At 45.4% G+C, this 12,326-nt stretch overlaps 1 protein-coding gene across 1 annotated transcript in view; it reads right to left on the reverse strand.

Annotated features, from left to right (window-relative positions):
* cemip2 (cell migration inducing hyaluronidase 2) overlaps nucleotides 1–9,837 on the reverse strand; it is a 107,167-nt gene extending 97,330 nt beyond the window's left edge. Inside the window, exon 1 of the mRNA XM_078213947.1 lies at nucleotides 9,415–9,837. The gene's annotated coding sequence lies outside the window, so the exon portion shown is untranslated. The remainder of the gene's footprint in view (nucleotides 1–9,414) is intronic.
* Nucleotides 9,838–12,326: the final 2,489 nt, after the last annotated feature.

A 12,326-nucleotide genomic window follows, 5' to 3' on the forward strand; every position in this document is an offset into this window, starting at 1 on the left:
CCCCTTCATTCTTCTGAACTCCAGCAAATACAATCCTAACCGACTCAATCTCTCCTCATACGTCAGGCTCACCATCCCAGGAATCAGTCTGGTAAGTCTTCGCTGCACACTCGCTAAAGCAGGAACAACCTTTCTCAGATAAGAAGACCAAACTGCACACAATATTCCAGGTGTGGCCTCACCGAGGGCCAGTATAATTGCAGCAAGACATCCCTGCTCCTGTACTCGAATCCTCTCGCTATGAAAGCCAACATACCATTCACCTTCTTTAATTCCTTCTACACATGCATGCTTATCTTCAGTGACTGGTGTACGAGGATACCCAGGTTTCAATGTACATTCCCCTCTCTCAATATACAGCCATGCAGATAATAATCTGCCTTCCTGTTTTTTCCACCAAAGTGCATCACCTCACATTTATCCACATTGTAATGCCTTTGCCATGTATTTTCCCACTCACTCAGCTTGTCCAAATCACACTGAAGCATATCTGTATCCTCCTCACAGCTCACCCTCCCACCCAACTTTGTAATTATCACATTCAATGTTGCTGAAAACAGATATTCTGTCAAAGCTTTTTGTCTTGCACTCATCAGGGCAATCACAAGAATATCAATGTCAGAGGGCACAGGGCAATGCCTTGACCAATCAGAGTCAAGCTTCCTGGTTTAAACTTTCAAACAATGCTTGGCGGTTAACTGTCAGTCACCATCAGCGAGTGCATTCTCCATGGCAATGCTTCTACCAAATCAGAGTCCACTTGCCAACCAATTAGCACTCTCCTCTCTTACAATATAAAGTTGCTGCGCCCCTGTTATTGGTATTCGTGCGATTGTCCTGATGAGTGCAAGATGAAAAGCTTTGGCAAAAATGGCTTTTTTCAGGAATACTCCAATTCTGTACCAAAGCACTATTTGATGGCCACATTGCTGTTTCGCTGTGCGCAGACTGGCTCCCACATGCCCTGCACAACAACAATGGTTGCACTTAAAACAAAGTACTTGCTATTCCTATCAAAGTTGCTTTGACGGCACTTTCCAACCCCACAACCTCTACCTTCTAGAAGGACAAGGAGAGCAGATACATGGGAACGCCACTCACCATCCTGACTTGGAAATATATCAGTCATTCCTTCACTGTCACTGGGTCAAAGCCCTGGAACTCCCTCGCTAACAGCATTGTAGGTGTACCTACACCATATGGACTGCAGAGGTTCAAGAAGGCAGCTCACCACCACCTTCTCAAGGGAAATTTGGGATCATAGAATCATAGGATCCCTACTGTGCAGAAGAGACCATTCAGCCCATTGGGTACGCACCGGCTCTCTGACAGAGCATCTTACCCAGGCTCTCTCCCCCACCAAATTCCCATAACCCCACATATTTCCCATGACTAATCCATGTCACCTGGACATTTTGGGATACAAAGGGACAATCTAGCATGGCCAATCCGCCTACACATCTCTGGAGTGTGGGAGGAAACCGGAGCACCTGGAGAAAGCCCACACAGACATGGGGAGAATGTACAAACTTCGCACAGACAGTGATCCAAGACTGGAATCGAACCCGGGTCCCTGGAGCTGTGAGGCAGCAGTGCGAACCACTGTGCCACAACGCCGCCCAAATGGATGGACAATAAATGCTAGCCTAGTCAGCGACACCCACATCCTGTGAGCGAATGTAAATAAGACCTCATTGGTCATCGAGTGCTTTGTGATGTCCTGAAGTTGTGAAAGGCCTGGTGTGGAAGGACTAGCTCCCATTTATCTCCAGACCTAGGCCCCATCCTCCTGGTATATCACAAACCCTTCATACTGCCTGGCAAATGAAAGTCAGTAATAGCTCAGGGATGTAAATAAAACTGTGCCAATAGGGGAGATACCGCCTGTCATTCCTAACAGCAGCGTATGCCCAAGGCAGGATGCCATCATAGAAAGGGATGCCAACACTACAGGATTGCCCTGAAGTCCACGGGGTTAAAGACTGATCTCATGGAATCCCTACAGTGCAGAAGGAGGCCATTTGGCCCATCGAGTCTGCACTGACCACAATCCCACCCAGGCCCTATCCCTGTAACCCCACATATTTACCCTGCTAATCCTCCTAACACTAAGGGGTAATTTGGCACGGCTAATCAACCTAACTTGCGCATCTTTGGACTGTGGGAGGAAACTGGAGGAAACCCACACAGACATGGGGAGAATGTGCAAACTCCACACAGACAGTGACACAAGTCTGGGAATCGAACCCGGGTCCCTGGCGCTGTGAGGCAGCAGTGCAAACTACTGTGCCACCGTGCCACCCAACACAACTAGGAATAACAACATTGGGGCACTTAAGAAATCTGTCTGTTCGAAAAAAAATCTTCCAACACTTAGCTTTGCTAATCACAAAAATATTTGATACAGGCCAAAAAAACTTGCTTGATTGGTGACCGAGGATGATCTAATTGGGTAATAATGATTCTATTCACTTTCTGATTGGCTAGGGTGGCTCATGCATGGTGAGGATGGACATGTTCAGCAGCCAATGGCAAAAGTGTGGGGGTGGGGAAGTTGGAGGTGATAGATCATGTGATGACTCCTCCAGGAATATGGCCAATCAGAGTGGCTTCCTAGCTGGCATGTGACTGGGTCCTTTTGACCACTTTTGGTTGGGAAAGCCTCCCGGTCTGTCTTGACGTTGAGTTGACTGATCTCAGGGTTTGCAGCAGTTGTCAGACTATCATTTTACCGAGCACTCCTGGCTCAAGGTTAGGGGAACAAGATGGCCAGATCCCCCATTCCTATTTGTCATTCAATAATCCGTGCAGGCGAGAGACAACATTTTCATTTCAAAATTCTCACCCTTGTTTTCAAATCTCTCTGTGGACCTGTGTAGTGTGAAACTGTTCTGTGTTTGATTATGTGAGTCTGGTAACTGATCGACGCTCACTGTGCTTGATTTGTTAGGCCTGGGTGTGGAGTCAGAAAAAAATAAAAGCAAACAGCTGGAATCCATAGAAGACATTTTAAACATTAAAGACATTTAAAGCATGTGATTAAAACATGTTATAGTACATATAATCTAGTGTCACCTCTGCAAAATTCTGAAATATAAAATATATTTATTCTTTACTCATTTTTCTTTATTCATTCATGGGACATGTCACTGGCTGGACAGCATTTATTGCCCATCCCTAGTTGCCCGAGGGCAGTTGAGAGTCAACCACATTGCTCTGGCTCTGGAGTCACATGTAGGCCAGACCGGGTAAGGACAGTAGATTTCCTTCCCTAAAGGACATTAGTGAACCAGATGAGTTTTTCCGACAATCGGCAATAGTTTTGTGGTCATCAGTAGATTCTTAATTTCAAATTTTTTTTACCATCTGCTGTGGTGGGATTCGAACCTGGATCTCCAGAACATTAGCTGAGTTTCTGGATTAATAGTCCAGATACTAGGCCATCACCTCCCCAAAAACAACCCTTTCCTCCTCCTAACCTCCTCCAGGTCTACAGCCCTGCAGGATCTCAGCATGCCTCCAATTCTGACCTCATTCACATCTCCAGTTGTGATGTGGAGATGCCGGCATTGGACTGGGGTGGGCACAGTAAGACGTCTCACAACACCAGGTTAAAGTCCAACAGGTTTATTTGGAATCACAAGCTTTCGGAGTCACCTGATGAAGGAGCAGCACTCCGAAAGCTCATGATTCCAAAGAAACCTGTTGGACTTTAACCTGGTGGGTGAGACTCTCCATTTGTCTTGGCTCCACCATTGTGAGCCCTAAGTTGTGGATTCTCCTACTTAAACTTCTCCGCTTCTTTCTTCTAACTTTAAGATGCTCCTTTGAAACCCACATCTTTGATCAAGCTTTTGGACAATGTGGCAAGTTAAGGGTTAATAATCAAACCCCTTGTGTTGAGAAGCAAGAGGTCTTCCGAAATAAACAGGATGGCTTCAAAATGCCACGACAAGGAAGCATAGCTAGTTCTCTGCTGCAAGTGTCTGAGTGTTATCTATAAGAAATGTAAGGAGATAACTGAATGAAACAGCATTGAGTGTGACAAAGATAGAGTGACTCATTATCTATGCTCTGGAAAGATAATGGTTAAAAAAACCAACTCTTCAAAGGACTCAGGAACAATGAAGCCAGGACGACTTGCTTGAGCAAAGGAGCTTTGAAGTTAACAACCTAGACTGCTTATGTAAGTCGACTTTTCAAACGATTCAGCAACAAGTACATCAAGAGATCTTATGATCTACTGGTCTCAACATTGAGTTCAGCAACTTCAGACTGTGAGCTCTGTCCTCCTTTTAGATTTTTTAAATCAAATCTGATTCTTGTTTTCATGTTTCTGTTTTCCTTTATCCTGAATTGATTTATTATTGTCACGTTTATTGAGGTACAGTGAAGAGCATTGTTTCTTGTGTCCTATACGGACAGGACATACCGTTCAAAGAGTACATAGGGGAGAAGGAGAATGTAGTGTTATAGTCATAGCTAGGGTGTAGAGAAGGGTCAGCTTAAAATATGGTGGTCCATTCAAAAGTCTGATGGCAGCAGGGGCATTGGCAAAACCTCTCCTGCTCTGGAATCGGCGTGAGCGAGGTTCCCAGAATGGAAATCTCCGTTGGCCTCAGGCGGGATTTTACAATCTCACCCGAGCGAAGCCATAAAATCCCGCCCACTTATTCCGGGCCTATGTTTTGTTCCTTTACTATAGAAAGCATTCTTTCTGGTTGTATCACAGCTTGGTATGGCTCCTGCTCTGCCCAAGACCGCAAGGAACTACAAAAGGTCATGAATGTAGCCCAATCCATCACGCAAACCAGCCTCCCATCCATTGACTCTGTCTACACTTCCCGCTGCCTCGGCAAAGCAGCCAGCATAATTAAGGACCCCACGCACCCCGGACATTCTCTCTTCCACCTTCCTCTGTCGGGAAACAGATACAAAAGTCTGAGGTCACGTACCAACCGACTCAAGAACAGCTTCTTCCTTGCTGCTCTCAGACTTTTGAATGGACCTACCTTGCATTAAGTTGATCTTTCTTTACACCCTAGCTATGACTGTAACACTACATTCTGCACTCTCTCCTTTCCTTCTCTATGAATGGTATGCTTTGTCTGTATAGTGCACAAGAAACAATATTTTTCACTGTATGTTAATACATGTGACAATAATAAATCAAACCATTACCCTTTTCTTTTGTTCCATTGCACCTTTATCATTTCATCTCTCCTGCCCTCTAACCTTTCCCTGACCTTCCCTTGTGTACTGTCTGACCCTCCCCCACTTTCAACAGCATTAAACCCAACTCACTTCTCCCTCTCTTCAGTTCCAAAGAGTCTCGAAAAGTTGACTCTGTTTCTCTCTCCACTCATGGTGCCAGATCCACTGTGTTTCTGCTTTTGTTTCAGACTTCTGCAGTGTTTTGCTTTTATATTACGTGAGATGTTATGACATGTTCTTTTAAAGCACAAATTAAAATGTGCAAAATACAGTGTATAATCAAACACGCTTTTCAATCCTTCAGTGTCTCAACAGATCGAGCTTCTTCAGAATGTGTGACAACACCAAGGAGAAAAGGTTAACTGCAAGTTTACGATGATGTAAAGTTTATTTATTAGTGTCACAAGTAGGCTCACATTAACACTGCAATCAAGTTACTGTGAAAATCCCCTAGTCGCCACACTCCAGCGCCTGTTCGGGTAACACTGAGGGAGAATTAAGCATGACCAATCCACCCAACCAGCACGTCTTTCAGACTGTGGGGGGTAACCGGAGCATCCGGAGGAAACCCACACAGACACAGGGAGAATGAGCAACCTCCATACAGACAGTGACCCGAGCCAGGATTCGAACCCGGGTCCCTGGCGCTGTGAAGCAGCAGTGCTAACCACTGTGCCACTGTGCCACCCTAATATCTCTTTATATAGCTTGCGGGCAGCATGGTGGCACAGTGCTTAGCACTGCTGCCTCACAGCACCAGCCCCGGGTTCGATTCCCGGCTTGGGTCACTGTCTGTATGGAGTTTGCACTTTCTCCCCGTGTCTGCATGGGTTTCCTCCAGGTGCTCCGGTTTCCTCCCACCGTCTGAAAGATGTGCTGGTTAGGTGTATTGACCCAAACAGGCGCTGGAGTGTGGCAACTAGGGGATTTTCACAGTAACTTCATTGCAGTGTTAATGTAAGCCTTACTTGTGACTAATAAATAAACTTTAAACTTTTAAATAAATTGTGCTTGATGGTGACTCCTGAGAAGCACCTTAAGACATTTTGCTGCATTAACCTGTGCGCAAGGAAGGTACAATGAACATTTATAAAACACTTCCGCAGCCTCGAATGGCGTACTGCATCCAGTTCTGGGCACCACAAGTTAGGAACAACGTGACGGTTTTAGACAGGGTGCTGAAAAGATTGACAGGAATGCTTCCTGTTATGAGAGACTTGAGTTACGAGGCTGGATTGGAGACGTTGGCAGGAGTTATTCTCCTTAGCAAAGATCAGGAGAAGGTTGGACTGCAGCAAATTCAAGAAGGCAGCCCCTCACCACCTTTTCAAGGGCAATTGGAGATGGGCAATAAATGCTGGCCTCGCCAGTGACGCCTATGCCCTGATAGAGATCTTTAACACTGGGGTCAAAATCATGAGGGGTGTAGGACAGAATAGATAGGGAGAAACTGTTCCCATTGGTGATAAAGATAAAAAACCAAAGCACATTGATTTAAGGTGATTAGAAAAAAAGAATCAAAGGGGACATGAGGGAAAAAACCTGTTTTTTTACACAGCGAGTGGCTAGGACCCGGATTTTTAGAAATTCTTTCATGGGACGTGAGTATCACTGACTTGGGGGTCATTTTAAGAGTCAACCACATTGCTGTAGCTCTGGAGTCACATGTAGGCCAGACCGGGTAAGGACGGCAGATTTCCCTCCCTAAAGGGGACGTTAGTGAACCAGATGGGATTTTCTGACAATCGACTTTTTTCTAAATTCCAGATTTTTATTCAAATTTCACCATCTCCTGTGGTGAGATTCGAACCCAGGTCCCCAGAGCATTACCCTGGACGGCACAGTGGCACAGTGGTCAGCACTGCTGCCTCACAGCACCAGGGACCCGGGTTCGATTCCCGGCTTGGGTCACTGTCTGTGTGGAGTTTGCACGTACTCCCCGTGTCTGCACGGGTTTCCTCCGGGTGCTCCGGTTTCCTCCCACAGTCTGAAAGACGTGCTGGTTAGGGTGCATTGACCTGAACAGGCGCCAGAGTGTGGCGACTAGGGTTACATATAGTAACTTCATTGCAGTGTTAATGTAAGCCTTACTTGCGGTTACATATAGTAACTTCATTGCAGTGTTAATGTAAGCCTTACAGAGGCCGGCACGGTAGCACAGTGGTTAGCACTGCTGCTTCACAGCTCCAGGGACCTGGGTTCAATTCCCAGCTTGGGTTACTGTCTGTGTGGAGTTTGCATATTCTCCTCGTGTCAGCGTGGGTTTCCTCCGGGTGCTCCGGTTTCCTCCCACAGTCCAAAGATGTGCGGGTTAGGTTGATTGGCCATGCTAAAATTGCCCTTAGTGTCCCGGGATGCATAGGTTAGAGGGATTAGTGGGTAAATATGTAGGGATATGGGGGTAGGACCTGGGTGGGATTGTGGTCAGTGCAGACTCGATGGGCCGAATGGTCTCTTTCTGTACTGTAGGGTTTCTAAGATTTCTAAGATCTAAGATTGTGACTAATAAATAAACTTAACTTTTAATATATCCTTTCTTTATTCAAGAAATATCTCTCCGACAGTATCACTTATATTCAAAATGAGCATTTGTTCCTCAATTCAGATTTTGGAGGGGGAATATGGCCAGAGTTTTACCGCCCGAGGCTTGTAAGATTGCGCCCGAGGCCAACAGAGAATGCCCTTGTGCGAGTCTCGCCCTCCCCGAGGCAGGCGTGCCAGTAAAACCAGGGCTATGCTGAAGGCACAAATGGTTTCAAAAACTAGCACGCACCTCACATGAGAAAAGCAGATTTTATTTTCAGTCTAATAATTTCGGAAAACAATGATGTACCAAGCTGGGGAGGTATTATTTGCAGAATCCACGTAGAAGTGGGTAACAGTGCCAGCAGTTTCCCGGAAAACCCATTACAAGTTGGAGAATGAGACATTCAGGGAGTTGAGTAAGTCACATAAGGCCGCAATTTTGAATTTGGGTGGGTTTTACTGCCAAAGATTAGCAAGAGAAAACATTGGATTGCAGATGTATGTGGGTGGAAAGAAACATAAGCACAGTTTAAATTGATTAATAGCAATCTTTCAACTACAATGTACGTTTATATAGCACCTTAGTGTGGTAAAACATCCCAAGGTGCTTCACAGGAGCTTTATCCACCAGAATTTGGCACCGAACTACATAGAATCATAGAATCCCTGCAGTGCAGAAGGAGGCCATTCGGCCCATCAAGTCTGCATCGACCACAATCCAACCCAGGCCCTATCCCTGTAAGACTACGTATTTACCCTGTTAGTCTGCCTGACATTTCAGGGGCAATTTAACACGGTCAATCCACCTAACATAAGGACATATTAGGGATAGATCATCATAGGTTTGCCAAGTACAAACACTAAGTGACTCGTTTAAGATGATTTATTTGCTCCGGTAATTGTCAATGACCCAGAAAATAAAGACTATTTATTTTTGTCACAAGTAAGGCTTACATTAACACCGCAATGAAGCTCCTGTGAAAACCCCCACACTCCGGCGTCTGTTCGGGTACACTGAGGGAGAATTTAGCATGGCCAATGCATCCAACCAGCACTTCTTTCAGACTGTGAGAAGAAACTGGAGCACCCGGAGAAGACCCACGGGGAGAACATGCAGACTCCACACAAACAGAGACCCAAGCTGGGAATCGAACACGGGTCCCTGGCGCTGTGAGGCAGCAGTGCTAACCACTGTGCTGCCGTACTGCCCACTAAAATTAAAAGAATTAAGTGTAAAGAATTAAATTAAAAATTAAAATTAAAGGAGAAAAAGGTTTTTACCAATGATACACAATGATGCAGGGGTGGCATGGGCGGCACAGTGGTTAGCACTGCTGCCTCACAGCGCCAGGGACCTGGGGTTCGATTCCTGGCTTGGGTCACTGTCTGTGTGGAGTCTGTACGTTCTCCCCGTATCTGTGTGGGTTTCCTCCGGGCGCTCCGGTTTCCTCCCACAGTCCAAAAGACGCGCTAGTTAGGTGCATTGGCCATGCTAAATTCTCCCTCAGTGTACCCGAACAGGTGCTGGAGTGTGGCGACTAGGGGATTGTCACAGTAACTTCATTGCAGTGTTAATTAAGCCTACTTGTGACACTAATAAATAAACTTTAAACAATGAAAACAAAAGATCTCAATCTTTGTTGAAGCAACAGACAATTCATTGCAAAGACTCACCTAATGATGACCGTTCAGGGATTGTGTTTGTTGACTTCAGGACTTGAGTGATGTTGATCAATCCTCAGCAGAAGTCTGGATTGGCTACCAACCCACTTCCCGTTAACTTTCAACAGGATTTAATCTTCTGCAGCTGGCTGGTTTTTAAAAAAATCTTTACCAATTAAAATTCTAGGGGTTTTTTTTGCATTTTCAAATTGCAACACTGTCTCAGTTAATTTTAAATCATTGGAACTTCCCACAATGTAACTGACTTCAGCAAGTCTTTCAGGGAAAAATACTTGCCATCTCCGCAACTCCTCCTCACTCAAAACCTGTTCTTCCCGTTGCTGTCTGCTCCTTATCTAGGGGAAGGGGGAAGAAGGACTTCTCCTGCGCTCCTCCTCCACTTGGATCTGTGGAATTTTTCAGGGTAAACCGTTCAATTGTTCCAACAGGCCCTGGATTCTGTCAACAGGATTTGACTTCAGATAGCATTCTCCTGACAGGGCATCTACTCAGGATGGAGTTCTGCATCTTACTAATGTTTCCTCTTCCAAATCATTTCCCCCCCCATGCCAGTCACAAAGCCAAGCACACTTCACTGACCACGAACACTATGATTTTTGTGTAGCGAGTCATCCCACAATTGTGTGAGTCCTATCGTGATGTATCAGAATTAAGTGGGAACCAATCTGGCTGCAAGGTTTTTAACCCAAGGCCATTCCAAAGCCATGTGTGCTCGCAATCAGTTAAAGGTCCCAGCTGTGGCTCGGATGGTGGTCCTCTCTCACCCTCTGTGTGCCAGAAGGTTGTGGGTTCAAATCCCGTTCCAGTGTCTTGGGGGAAAATCCCAAGCCGACGCCCACAATGCAGTAGCGAGAAAGTGCTACACTGCTGCAGGAGCTGTCTTTTCAGGGGACCGATCTGTCCCCTCCAGAACATATAAAAGACCCCCAACATTATTCAAAAGAAGAGCAGGGGAATTCTCCCACAGAGTCCTGATCACAAATTATTCCTCAACCAAACATCACTGAGAAGAAAATTCTTTGATCATTTGCTTCTGGTTGTTGGTCTGTGCATGAACTGGGCAGCACGGTGGCACAGTGCTTAGCTCTGCTGCCTCACAGTGCCAGTGACCCGGGTTCGATTCCGGCCTTGGGTCACTGTCTGTGCGGAGTTTGCACGTTCTCCCCGTGTCTGTGTGGGTTTCCTCCGGGTGCTCCGGTTTCCTCCCACACTCCAAAGATGTGCCAGTTAAGAGGATTGGCCATGCTAAATTGCTCCTTAGTGTCAGGGGAACTAGTTAGGGCAAATGCATGGGGTTATGGGGATAGATCTTGGGTGGGATTGTGGTCGGTGCAGACTCGATGGGCTGAATGGCCTCCTGCACTGTAGGGATTCTATGATTCTACGACTGCCACATTTCCTACCTTGCAATAATGATTATCCTTCAAAACACTTCATTAGCTATAGAGCACTTAGGGGCACTTGCTTTCTTTCACAGGATGTGGGCATCGCTGGCTAGGCCTGCATTTATTGCCCATTCCTAATTGCCTCTTGAGAAGGTGAGGGTGAGCTGCCTTCTTGAACTGCTGCAGTCCATTTGGGTGTATGTACAACCACATTATGTTAGGAAGAGAGCTCCAAGATTTTGACACAGCGACATTGGAAGGACCATGATGTATTTCCAAGTCAGGATTGTTATGGTTCAGGTTAGAAACTCCAAAGTGTTTAATGGAATCCGTCTGGATCATAATTTTACACCTTGAATTTGGCGAGGATAAGCATGAGATGTTTCACTTCAGGGATGATTCAAGTGACTCACTAGGGAGCTTTTATCAAACAAAGTTTATTTAAGAATATAGTCAACATGTATAGAAAGAATATTAGAAAGAACTTTTATTGATTACAAACAAAAACAAAACAACCACTATAATGTACAACCCTTAACAAATATATTTAAGATGTTCCAATCAAACCAAAACCTTCCATCAACAAAACCCTTTAAACAAGTTCAACATAGCAAAGCCTAATGCCCACGCGATATTGGATTTGAGTCCTATGGTTGGAGATTTGAAAACTCTCAGTCTTGTAAGTTCTATTGTCCTCGTGACTCACCCAGAACAGTTTCCCATAACCCCTGGTAGACTCTGGTCAAGCACCAACAGCAGATTCTCCCCTTCAGAAAGGCAAGACCTTGTTTTCAGTTAACCAGCAGAATTTCCAAATAAAACAGGGAGAGAGAGAAACACTTCTTTTCAGCTTGCTGTCCCTTCTAAAAACTAAAACTCAAATTGTAGCCAAACAGGAAAACAAAACTCCCTAGGAAGGAAATAAAACCTGTCCAGAACTCATGACCTTTTCTGCGAAAAATGAAGGATCATAAAACTAATTCCAGAGTAAACATAAACAACTCAATTTAATCCACTTCAGTAGCAATAAAAGGACTCCTCGGAGACAGCCTGGCAACAATGACATCAGCTGAGGCTGTGAGCTGGGAGAACATGACTTATTTTAAAAAAACATCTCTTAAAGATACACTAACGTCACAGGATGGTGTGTGACTTGGAGAACAACTAGAGGTGGTGGGGTTCCCATGTCTCTGCTGCCCTTGTCCTTCTAGATGGTAGTGGTCATGGATTTGGAAGGTGCTGCCTAAGGTGTGAGTTGCTGCAGTGCATCTTGTAGATGATACACACTGCTGCCATGGTGCATTGCGATGGAGGGAATGGAATTTGGAGGTGGTGGTTTGGATGCTAAATAACCAAGGCTGCTTTGTCCTGGATGGCATTGAGCTTCTTGAGTGTTGTTGGAGCTGCACCCATCCAGGAAAGTGGGGAGTATTCCATCACACTCCTGACTTGTGCCTTGTAGGTGGACAGGCTTTGGGGAGTCAGGAGGTGAGTTACTCACCATTGAATTAAATATCA

Source organism: Mustelus asterias, chromosome 6 (genome assembly GCF_964213995.1).
Source record: "Mustelus asterias chromosome 6, sMusAst1.hap1.1, whole genome shotgun sequence".
NCBI lineage: Eukaryota > Metazoa > Chordata > Chondrichthyes > Carcharhiniformes > Triakidae > Mustelus > Mustelus asterias.